Below are 12,330 nucleotides of genomic sequence, written 5' to 3' on the forward strand. Positions count from 1 at the left end.
TGACTGATGGGTGACGGCACCGACGGAGCCCCGGTACGGACAATTTTAGAGTGATTGCACTCTAAGAACTTTAGAAAGTTCTAGCTAGGCCGCACCGCGCGTGCGCGAGTGCCTTCCCGCCCGACGGAGGCGCACGGTCCCCAGTTAAGATAAGCCAGCTAAGAAGCCAACCCGGGGAGGTGGGAGGGACGCAAGAATATCTGCCTGCTGTCCCTGGATAACACCTGTTACGGTAAGTAACTGTGCTTTATCCCAGGACAAGCAGGCAGCATATTCTTGACTGATGGGTGACCTCCAAGCTAACAAGAAGAGGGACGGAGGGAAGGTTGGCCATTAGGAAAACAAATTTTGTAAAACAGATTGGACGAAGTGTCCATCCCGTCTGGAGAATGTATCCAGACAATAGTGAGATGTAAAAGTATGAACTGAGGACCAAGTAGCAGCCTTGCAGATTTCCTCAATGGAAGTGGAATGGAGGAAAGCTACAGACGCTGCCATAGCTCTAATCTTGTGGCCCGTGGCAGAACCTTCCAGTGTCAGGCCCGACTGAGCATAACAGAATGAAACGCAAGCAGCAAGCCAATTGGACAGAGTGCGTTTAGATACAGGATGACCCAACTTGTTAGGATCAAAGGACAAAAACAGTTGAGGAGATGAAACAGTTGAGGAGTGAGGTTTGGTGCGTTCAAGATAATAAGCCAGAGCACGTTTACAATCCAAGGTGTGCAAAGCCTGTTCACCTGGATTAGAATGAGGCTTTGGGAAAAAAACAGGTAGAACAATGGATTGGTTAAGATGAAACTCAGACACAACCTTAGGAAGGAATTTTGGATGTGTACGGAGGACAACCTTATCATGGTGAAAAACAGTGAAAGGTGGATCAGCCACCAGTGCATGGAGCTCACTGACCCTCCTGGCAGAAGTGAGAGCTATAAGAAAGACCACTTTCCAAGTTAGAAATTTAAAATGCGTTGTGGCCAAAGGCTCGAAAGGAGGCAGAAAGAACCACATTAAGATCCCATACAACAGGAGGGGCCTTAAGAGGTGGCTTCACATTGAAAAGGCCCTTCATGAACCTCGAGACCAAGGGATGAGCTGAGAGGGGTTTTCCATGAATCGGCTCATGAAAAGCTGCAATAGCACCAAGGTGAACTCTTATCGAAGAGGATTTAAGACCAGAGTCAGATAAGGACAAAAGATAGTCCAACACCAGTCCCACTGCTGTAGACATGGGATTATGGTGATGTAAAAGGCACCAGGAAGAAAACCGAGACCACTTTTGTTGGTAACATTGAAGAGTAGACGGTTTCCTGGAGGCATCAATAATAGAACGGACAGGCTGAGAAAGGAGAGAGTGAGCCGAAGTCAGCCCGAGAGATACCAAGCTGTCAGGTGCAGAGACTGTAAGCTGGGATGAAGTAGAGTTTGCTGATGCTGTGTAAGAAGTGAAGGAAACAGTGGAAGAGGTATGGGTTCCCTGGAACTGAGTTGAAGCAGAAGGGAGAACCAATGCTGTCTGGGCCACCGTGGAGCGATGAGAATCATGGTGGCTTGTTCCCTCTTGAGCTTGAATAATGTGCGCAGCATGAGCGGAAGATGAGGAAATGCATAAAGAAAGAGATTGGTCCAATCCAGGAGAAATGCATCGGGTTCCAGACGGTGAGGAGAGTAAAGTCTGGAGCAAAACAGGGGCAGTTGATGGTTGTGGGGAGCTGCAAAAAGATCCACTTGAGGTGTGCCCCATTGAGAGAAAATGGACTGGAGAGTCGAGGGGTCGAGAGTCCATTCGTGAGGTTGAAGAATTCTGCTGAGATTGTCTGCTAAGCAATTCTGTTCCCCTTGGATGTAGACTGCCTTCAGGAATAGGTGACGAGCAGTCGCCCAGGTCCAAATTCTTTGAGCTTCCTGACACAAGAGACGGGATCCCGTCCCTCCCTGTTTGTTGATGTAGTACATTGCAACTTGGTTGTCTGTGCAAATGAGTAGTACCTGAGGAAAAAGAAGATGTTGAAAAGCCTTGAGGGCGTAAAACATCGCTCTGAGTTCCAGGAAATTGATGTGGTGTTTCTTTTCCTGGGCAGTCCAAAACCCCTGAGTTTGGAACTCGTTCAAGTGAGCTCCCCATGCATAGGGGGAGGAATCCGTGGTGATGACTAGTTGATGAGGAGGTAGATGGAATAGCAGACCTCTGGATAGATTGGAAGATGTCAACCACCAAAGAAGCGAATGCCGAAGAGACGAGGTCACAGATATGAGTTGTGAGCAAGGATCCGTCACTTGAGACCACTGGTTCGCTAAGGTCCATTGAGGAGTACATAGGTGAAGACGTGCGAAGGGAGTGACATGCACTGTGGAGGCCATGTGGCCCAAGAGTATCATCATGTGGTTTGCAGAGATGGACGTTTGCTGCAACACCCGTTGACAGAGATGAAGTATGTTGTGAAGACGATTTGTTGGAAGAAATGCCCTCATCTGAAGTGTGTCCAGAATGGCTCCAATGAATTGAAGTCGTTGAGTTGGAATTAGATGCGACTTGGGTCGATTGATTTCGAACCCTAACAGTTTAAGGAAGAGGCTGGTCTGATTGGTAGCAAGTTGAACGGTCTGAGGGGAATGAGCCTTGATCAGCCAGTCGTCCAGATAAGGGACGACTTGAAAATTGTGAGAGCGGAGATAAGCCGCGACCACAATCAGACATTTGGTGAATACCCTGGGGGAGGAAGCTAGACCGAAGGGTAACACCTTGTACTGGTAATGATGCTGGTTGACGAGGAAGCGTAGATACTGCCTGGACGTTAGATGGATAGGAATGCGAGTGTACGCCTCCTTGAGATCGAGAGAGCATAGCCAGTCGCCCTGAGAGAGAAGAGGATATAGGGTTGCAAGAGATAACATTTTGAACTTCTCCTTGACCAGACACTTGTTGAGATCTCTGAGATCTAATATAGGTCTGAGGTCTCCGGTCTTTTTGGGTACTAGAAAGTACCAGGAGTAAAATCCCAGGCCTCGCTGGTCTTGAGGAACTGGTTCGATGGCATTGAGAAGGAGGAGGGAGTGAACCTCCTGAGCCAGTAGGAGGGACTGAGAGTGGGTGGAAGCAGACTCTTTTGGCAGGCCTAAAGGTGGAGGAGTCTGGAAGTTTAGAGAGTAGCCGTGGGCTATGATTGAAAGAACCCACTGGTCGGAGGTGATTACCTCCCAGCGAGAGAGAAAAATTCGAAGTCGACCTCCTATGGGCTGAGGAAGAGAACAGGAGGGAGGAAGACTGGCTATGCCCTGGAGAAGGGAGTCAAAAGGGCTGTGTCGGCTTAGGTGGAGGAGCAGGTTTGACATTAGGCTGTTGCTGCTGACGAGCCTGTTGTTGCTGTTGACGTTGTCTCCTAGGTTGGGGAGGATGAGGTTGAGCAGGCCGAGCCGAAAATCTCCTCTGATAAGAAGATTGTTGTCTAAATGGACGAGGAGGAGGAGGTTTCTTCTTGTTTTTCAACAAGGTGTCCCACCTAGTTTCATGGGCAGATAACTTTTGGGTGGTGGTATCCATGGAATCCCCAAAAAGCTCATCCCCTAGGCAGGGCGCATTGGCAAGTCGATCCTGGTGGTTTACATCCAGGTCTGAGACTCGAAGCTATGCCAACCTTCTCATTGCCACCGACATAGCAGTGGCCCGTGATGTCAGTTCAAAAGTATCATAAATTGAACGGACCATAAACTTTCTGAGTTGCAACAGGCTAGAGGTGCATTGCTGAAAAGCAGGAAGTTTACGGTCCGGAATATACTTTTGAAAAGAAGTCACCTGTTGGATGAGATGCTTTAGGTAAAAAGAGAAGTGGAACGCGTAGTTACCTGAACGGTTGGCCAACATCGCATTTTGGTAAAGGCGTTTCCCAAATTTATCCATGGCCCTGCCCTCTCTGCCAGGAGGGACAGAGGCATAAACACTAGCTCCTGCAGATTTCTTCAGGGTCGACTCCACCAGCAGAGACTCATGAGGGAGTTGGTGTTTGTCGAACCCTGGAATAGGAATCACTTTATAAAGAGATTCAAGTTTTCTCGGGGCTCCTGGTATTGTCAAAGGAGTTTCCAAATTTTTATAGAAAGTTTCCCTCAAGATGTCATGGAGGGGCAACTTTAAAAACTCTTTGGGAGGTTGGTCAAAATCCAAAGCATCGAGAAATGCTTTGGATTTTTTAGAGTCAGACTCTAGAGGAATAGAAAGAGAGTCTGACATCTCCTTTAAGAATTTGGTGAAGGAGGAGTGCTCTGGTTTAGCAGCAGGATCCTGCACCGATGGGTCATCCTCTTCAGACGAATAATCCTCCTCGGTACCGAGGGGATCATCAGAGTCATCCCACAAGTCAGGGTCCCGTACCGATTGAAGGTGGCCCTGAGAGAGTGGAGTGGATGTCTCAGTATGTTTTGTCTTGCGTACCGACTTCCCTGAACGGGTCGATACGGTACCTGGTGACTGCACAGCGGTACGGGATTCAGAGACCGGTACCGGATCAGAAACTGAAAGAACAGTGCGTCGATGAGACCTTGGTTCTGCTGATAGAAGATTTCTGCGGTGCCGATAATGCCGATGCCGATAAGAGAGGCTGATCGACAATCGGCACCGAAGGCTCAGTGGGTACCGACACTGGAAGGGTCGGAGTCAATAGAGCCGGGAGCAATTGTTGCAGTTGCTCCTTAAGTTGGACCTGAAGGATAGAGGCAATACGCTCGTCCAACGTTGGTCCCGATGGCACCGGTACCGGTTTTTTCTTGCTCGGTACCTGCGGTGCAGCTCGACGCTCCGGTGAAGTCGATGCCGATGAAGAGGCAGTAACTTCGATGGGAGCGGAGCGCTTACGGGGTCGGTGCGCAGTCTGCAGGACTTGGCTCACTGCTTGTTCGACTGGCGGCCCGAGGACAGTAGGGGAAGGCTTCTTAGCCGGCTTACCTACTGGTTGCGACACCGGTGAAGTAGTTTGCGGTGCCGAAACTGTCGGTGTCGGTTTAGAGGAAGTTGCCGACGTCGATACCGGAGGAACTTCCATAGCGGTACCGAACAGGATCCGCTGTTGTATTTGCCGGTTTTTCAAAGTCCTCTTTTGAAGAGAACTACAGCGGGTGCAGGTTTCAGCCCTGTGGTCCGGACCCAGACACTGAAGGCACCACTTGTGCGGGTCGGAAAGAGATACAGGGCGCGCACACCGCTGGCACTTTTTAAAACCCGGTGACGGGGGCATGAATGGAAAAACGGCTATAGCAAAATCGAAGCCCGAGGCTTCGATGGTGCCAACAGGCCCCGCTGGGGCCGACCGCAAAAAACGAAAGAAAAAAGTATTTTTTTTTTTTTACACAAATTAATTAGACTGAGAAAAAGAAAAGAATTCTTGAAGAGAAAAAACGCGTGAGCGGGAAGGCGAAAATACTTGATAAAATTTTCCAACAGCCGTTGGAAACACGCGTCTTCTTAGCTCCGCGGAAACTAAGAAACTGGGGACCGCGCACCTCCGTCGGGCGGGAAGGCGCACGCGCGGTGCGGCCTAGCTAGAACTTTCTAAAGTTCTTAGAGTGCAATCACTCTAAAATTGTCCGTACCGGGGCTCCGTCGGTGCCGTCACCCATCAGTCAAGAATATGCTGCCTGCTTGTCCTGGGATAAAGACAGATACCATATGGAAGGGGGAGGGGCAGACAGTGGATGGAAGGGGCAGATGCTGGCTTGAAGAGACAGAGAGGGCTGATGCTGGAAGGAAGAGTGAAAAGAAGATGAAAGCAGAAATCAGAGATGACAAAAGGTAGAAAAAATAATTTTATTTCTATTTTGTGATTAGAATATATCAGATTTGAAATATATATCCTGCTAGAGCTGGTGTTAGACATAACTGGGGACTGCAAAGCCTAGGCAGTGCTTCCAGCTGGCTTAGGGCTCTCTCTGACAAGGGGGCAGTTGCCCTACTTGCACTCCCCTAACACTATTCCTGTTATGTGTGACTGCATTATTCTGTTAGCATGATATTTCTGTGTAGCATTCTGTAATAATTTGGCTTATTCAGTTTTCTTGATAGTAGAAGGGATATATGTGAAGGGGAGGGGAGACAGGGGTTTTGTTGATCCTTGCTTTGTATTATATGTATTTATAAAATGACAATTGTACAGAATATTGTTTCTTTTTATACTTTAATAAAATTCAATATAAAATCATAACTGAGGCTTGTACGGATAGGATCAGATGATTTGTGGGGACCGAGCTCGTGGAGACGGGGTGGAAATGGGGTTTTAAAATTTCAGTCCTAGTAGTTTGCCAGTCCACAAAATAATTATTTTATTTCCACCAGTCCATAGGTGTAAAAAAGTTGAAGAACACTGGGCTAGAGCATAGGAAACAGAGAGTGGGGGTAAATGGACAATACTCGGACTGGAAGAGCATCACCAGTGGGGTGCCACACAGCTCAGTGCTCTTCAACATTTTTATAAACGATCTGGACATTGATATGTCAAGTGAGGTGATTAAATTTGCGGACGATACGGAGTTATTCAGAGTAGTGAAGACACAGGGGGATTGCGAAGATCTGTAACATGACATAATCAAGCTCGAGAAATGGGCATCAACATGGCAAATGAGGTTCAACGTGGATAAGTGTAAAGTGATGCATGTCGGTAACAAAAATCTCATGCACGAATACAGGATGTCTGGGGCGGTACTTGGAGAGACCTCCCAGGAAAGAGACTTGGGAGTTCTGATCGACAAGTCGATGAAGCCGTCCATGCAATGTGCGGTGGCGGTGAAAAGGGCAAGCAGAATGCTAGGAATGATTAAGAAGGGGATCACGAATAGATCGGAGAAGGTTATCATGCCGCTGGGCAATGATGCACCCTCACCTGGAGTACTGCCAACACTGGTCACCGTACATGAAGGACATGGTACTACTCGAAAGGGTCCAGAGAAGAGCAACTAAAATGGTTAAGGGGCTAGAGGAGTTGCCGTACAGTGAGAGATTGGAGAAACTGGGCCTCTTCTCCTTTGAAAAGAGGAGACTGAGAGGGGACATGATCAAAACATTCAAAATACTGAAGGGAATAGACTTAGCAGATAAAGACAGATTGTTCACCTTCTCCAAGGTAGGGAGAACGAGAGGACACTCTCTAAAATTGATTCCGTACAAACGTAAGGAAGTTCTTCTTCACCCAGAGAGTGGTAGAAAACTGGAACGCTCTTCCGGAGTCTGTTATAGGGGAAAACACCCTCCAGGGATTCAAGACAAAGTTGGACAAGTTTCTGCTAAACTGGAACGTACGCAGGTGAAGCTGGACTCATTTAGAGCACTGGTCTTTGACCTGAGGGCTACCGCGTGAGCGGACTGCGGGCACGATGGACCATTGGTCTGACCCAGCAGCGGCAATTCTTATGTTATGAGTCAGGGACAGCGACAAAACTAGTAGGGATGGGAAAATTGAGTTCCTGCGGGGACAAATTTGTCCCTGTATCATTCTCGAGTACTAGATCTCTGGTACATATCATGTTAGGATAAAAACTTGTATTGAAAAATCTTGCACGGTTAAGAATGGCAAATTGTAACCTGTAAACTATATACAGTATTATGTATGTTAACCTGTAACCTGCTCTGAGCTCTTTGGGGAGAATGGGATAGAAAACAAATTAAATAAGTATTAGAATTCTGTAGAGTAGGTTGTACCTTTTAACACCAGTAGCCCTAGTATAGAAGGTAAGAGTAAATTGCTTGGAGCAAAATACTTTAGGAGGGCTTCTTAGCAAAAAAACAGGTCAACCACTTCCAGCCCTAAAGAATTGCACCAGTGTGCTGCTAACTCTGTTCATGGTTTTTGGATGAGTGGCCTAGTGGTTAGGGCCGCAGCCTCAGCATCCTGAGGTTGCAAGTTTAAGCCCAGCAGTGCTCCTTGTGACCCTGGGCATGGCATGTCATTTAACACTATTTCCCCAAGTATATTAGTCAAATTGTGAACCCACCAGGACAAATAGGGAGAAATACTTGAGTACCTGAATGTAAACCACTCTTAAGCTATAAGCAGTGTATAAATACATTAAGGTGATGCACTACTGTGCCTTTATTTTTTTTCTGACCCTTATAGGATAAACTCTAAGGCCTTAGGACACAAAATTTAACTGGCTCAGACAGTGGGGTTCCAATACCATCTATTTTAATGGGATAAAGCGTTTATTCCAAAGGAAGAACTGGCCACTCTTCTAGTCTAATGCATGCTCTTGACTTTTCTTTGTTACCAGATATAAACAGTTCATGGGGTCCCTGAAATGCAAAATTCACCTGTTAGTGGTTCTCCTAGGACAAGCAGGATGGATCAGGCGACTTATCCTGCCGTACAACAAAAACAAGGTCTGCAAGATGGGTCTCAACGCTTTGCTACAACACAAAACACAGATTGTTTTTAACCGTTTTGAGTCTGCAACAGACTGGTTTCTATACTTGGATCCAACAGGTTATACAGACTGATTTTATCCGACAATAAATTTTAGTATATTATCTCTGGTGCATATACAGTTCCTTCCCCACTTTTTCACTGTGACTTATCCTGCTGTCCACGGAGAATCTTCGGTACAGGTAAGGGATGGGACTTGCATACAGCTTTTTCCGTGTGGTTACACAATCAGAGCGGTTTACATAGGTACTTATGTTAACTTTACTATCTGCATTCTAATCTTAATACATAGATAGAATTTATACACTCAGAAGAAGCCAAGCCTGCTCGTTTCCTACAGCAGCAGATTCTTATCAAAGATTACACATCTCGTTTATTCACTCTGGGGAGGGGCCACCATGTTAACACTTATTACAGGCAATACCGCCCACTACTCTACCCCGGGGCAGAAATCTTATTGCAATTAAAAGGAAAGCCTAGGATATCTTATCCGTCCCTCTCTTCAAGATGCATGTAATTTAGCATTCCGTTTCCCAGAACAATGCGGAGAATGACAGATCGGGAAACGTTCTAAGAACACGCGCAAAACAGCCCCAAACTCACGCTGCACCGAAAGGAGGATCACGATAAAACAATCCATAGCAGCAGATACCAAGGTAAGCAAAAAGAAAGGGTACATCCCACGAGAAGGGCTCTAATCTGCAGAAGAGCCCTCACTGAGCAAGCACAAAAGCTCAGAAGCAACATTACCCAGTACCCACAGACATATACCCAAAAGATCACTGTTTCCCCCAATGCCACACACCAACCTGCTAGAACAACGTATGAGCACAATATACCCAGCGATCCCCGATCCCCACTAGAAAGGCGACAATCCAGCACCGCTCCGAAGGGTTTGCACTTTCTCGCTCCTAGTTTGAAAACTGCAAGCAGGCCGGCAGGCCCAGCACCGATTGGTCAGCTGATAACCAATCGCGACGCCGGGCAGAATGCGGTTGCTAAGGGGCAGGGCGTATGGGATTTTTCAAAATTCGAGGCCGGGAGCCAATCAAAGAAGCGACGAGGAAGCAGAAGCTGGGTGGAAATGGGAGCGGCGTTGTCAAGAGAGGCGCGGCCTGCGTGCGTTTCTGGGCTTTGCTTTCGGGATTGGGTGCTTCCTGAAGTCTAGCCGGGTGAGAGGCATGGCGTTGTTTAAATGGTCTAGAGAGGCGGAGATTTGTTACCAGAATGGAGTTGTGTATCTTGATAGGTGGATTTTTAATACAATAAAACACTTGGATTGCAAGTAACATTTGATTAAATTTTACCTTGATATGCAAGCAATGTCTTGCAATACAAGTACATACAGTATACACACATCACAGCTGAGCCGATGGTTCTTCTCTCTCTGACGCTGTAGGAATGTAGTGACTGTTCTAAATGTGCAGGTCTTGCAATACAAATACATAAAGTATTTTGTATTAAAGTTTTAGGGTTGTGGAACGAATCGTCTGAGTTTCCATTATTTCTTATGGGGAAAATCACTTTGATATACCAATGTTTTGGATTACAAGCATACTTACATGCTTCTGGAACGAATTATGCTCGCAAACCAAGGTTTTACTGTAAACTATTTCTAGAAGTGAGTTTTTAGGTGCTTTTGAAGCCTCGTATGCAAAGCTGTAGATTTCATAAGTATTCTTTTGCATTTCCTACAAATTTTGTTTAGGCTTCAGTACGTCTTTAGAATTTTTTTTGTTGGTTCTTTTGTTTTTGGTTTGTTCTATTTCTTCTTGCTATATAGTGTGTTAGAAAAAAGTTGGTGGAAAGTAGAAAAATGTTTAATATTTTATCTACTTGATTTAAGTATGAAAGAAAGTAGCAAGGTGTTTGAAAGAAGTCTGTATGTGTGGCATATCTTAAGGTTACTCGTGCACAGTTGTAGTTCAGGGCAAATCTAACATTCCAAGAGACAGGATATCAGGAGAGTCCTCCTGCGAATCAAGAACGTGCTAGATCTGGAGCACTGTTCAATGATAAAATTTCTCACAAAAAAAGAAGGGAAAAAGCTGCAGTCATGCGTTCATGGATCATATTTGACTTTTTCCCTTCTTTTTGTCAGAAGGCCATGAGACTCCAGTGCTATCAGGAGAACTTGGAGATGCTCTGGGACAGGGGTGCCTACACTTTTTTGGCTTGCGAGCTACTTTTAAAATGGCCAAGTCAAAATGATTTACCAACAATAAAATTTAAAAAAACACAAAGCACACTGTACACAGAGAAAAGTGTCCGTTATGAGAATTTATATCTGCTGTCTTTATTTTGCACTATGGCCCCCTTTTACTAAACCGTGATAGTGGTTTATAGCGCAGGGAACCTATGAGCGTTGGGAGCTGTGAAGGGCATTCAGCGCAGCTCCCTGTGCTAAAAAACGCTATTGCGGTTTAGTAAAAGGGGAGGGGGTATATTTGTCTATTTTTGTATAGTTGTTACTGAGGTTACATTGCATATTTTAAAGTCATCTGCCTTGACCTCTGAAAAAACCCCAAATACAAATGATAATTAACAATTTTGATCACTAAATTGAAAATAAAATCATTTTTCTTACCTTTTTGTCTGGTGATTTCAGAGTCTCTGGTTGCACTTCCTTCTTCTGTAAAGCCTGCCTGTCTTTCTTTATCTCTCCCCCTGCCCCCCCCACTCTTTATTTCTCCCTTATTTTTCTCTCTCCCCTGCTCCCCTCTTTCTGCCTTTCTTTCTCTCTCCCCCTGCTTGCCTTTCTTTTTATCTCCCCCCTGCCCCCCCAAGCCATCGTGCCGATTTCTCCACTTCCCCAATTCTTTCCCTCCCCCCTCCCCCAAGCCACCACATCAAGTTCTCCCTGCTGCTTCCCCGAGCCAGGCCTGGCACGTACAAGTGCCGGGCCCACAAGACTTCACCTCCAACATCAATTCTAATGCCGTGGAGGAAGTTCCAGGCAGCAATTGGCTGTCCCAGAACTTCCTCTCCGACGTCAGAATTGACATTGGAGGTGAAGTCTTGTGAGTCCGGCGCTTGTACGCGCCAGGCCTGGCTCGGAGAAGCAGCAGGGAGAAAAAGATCACAAAGGCAATGTGATCGACTCGCGTTGCCTTTGCGATCTACTGGTTGATCGCGATCAACCATTTGGGCACACCTGCTCTGGGAAGACCAAGGGCTAGATTTACTAACAATAGCGACTCAATTGCTGTTGGATGATTCTCCAACAGCGATTGATTCACCTCCTGCTCCCAACTTCCAGGTACGGGGATGGGAGAGGGGGGTCTCCGGTGGTAGGAGGGAGTGGGCATCCCTCCTGCCTTTTTCTTTGGGGAGGGGGAGAGGGAAGGTATTTGCGGGCAGGAGGGAGTGAGCATCCCTCCTGCCTTTTTCTTCGGTGAAGGGGGAGGGGGAGATGTTTGCGGGCAGGAGAGAGTGGGCATCCCTCCTGCCTTTTTCTTTGGGGAGGGGGAGAGGGAAGGTATTTGCGGGCAGGAGGGAGTGAGCATCCCTCCTGCCTTTTTCTTTGGGAGGGGGAGGTCTTTCTGTGCAGGAGGGAGTGGACATCCCTCCTGCCTTTTTCTTTGGGGAGGGGGAGAGGGAAGGTATTTGCGGGCAGGAGGGAATGAGCATCCATCCTGCCTTTTTCTTTGGGAGGGGGGAGGTCTTTCTGAGCAGGATGGAGTGGACATCCCTCCTGCCTTTTTCTTTGGAGAGGGGGAAAGGGAAGGTATTTGCGGGCAGGAGGGAGTGAGCATCTCTCCTGCCTTTTTCTTTGGGAGGGGGGAGGTCTTTCTGAGCAGGAGGGAGTGGGCATTCCTCCTGCTGTATTTTTCAGGGGGGAGTGAGCGGGCACCTTCATGCCTTTTGGAGGGGTGAGCATCCCTCCTGCCTTTTTGGGGGGGAGGGGAGGGGAGGTTTGTGTGGGTCG

General features: G+C 47.0%; 2 protein-coding genes across 8 annotated transcripts in view; one reads left to right on the plus strand and one right to left on the minus strand.

The window, feature by feature from the left end:
• CCNB3 (cyclin B3) overlaps positions 1 to 9,454 on the minus strand; it is a 152,823-nt gene extending 143,369 nt beyond the window's left edge. For 2 of the 7 annotated variants that reach the window (XM_033946037.1, XM_033946039.1), the window contains exons 1-2: positions 9,242 to 9,444; positions 8,291 to 8,386 (exon numbers count right to left, since the gene is read on the minus strand). The gene's annotated coding sequence lies outside the window, so the exon portion shown is untranslated. Of the gene's footprint in view, positions 1 to 8,290; positions 8,387 to 9,211 lie in introns of all 7 variants that reach the window. The other 5 variants (XM_033946034.1, XM_033946035.1, XM_033946040.1 and 2 more) reach the window with 4 other exon arrangements.
• A 10-nt stretch (positions 9,455 to 9,464) lies between these two features.
• Positions 9,465 to 12,330, plus strand: part of AKAP4 (A-kinase anchoring protein 4) — a 79,981-nt gene continuing 77,115 nt past the window's right edge. The window contains exon 1 of the mRNA XM_033946033.1: positions 9,465 to 9,574. The gene's annotated coding sequence lies outside the window, so the exon portion shown is untranslated. The remainder of the gene's footprint in view (positions 9,575 to 12,330) is intronic.

This window comes from Geotrypetes seraphini, chromosome 5 (genome assembly GCF_902459505.1).
Source record: "Geotrypetes seraphini chromosome 5, aGeoSer1.1, whole genome shotgun sequence".
In the NCBI taxonomy this organism is placed as follows: domain Eukaryota; kingdom Metazoa; phylum Chordata; class Amphibia; order Gymnophiona; family Dermophiidae; genus Geotrypetes; species Geotrypetes seraphini.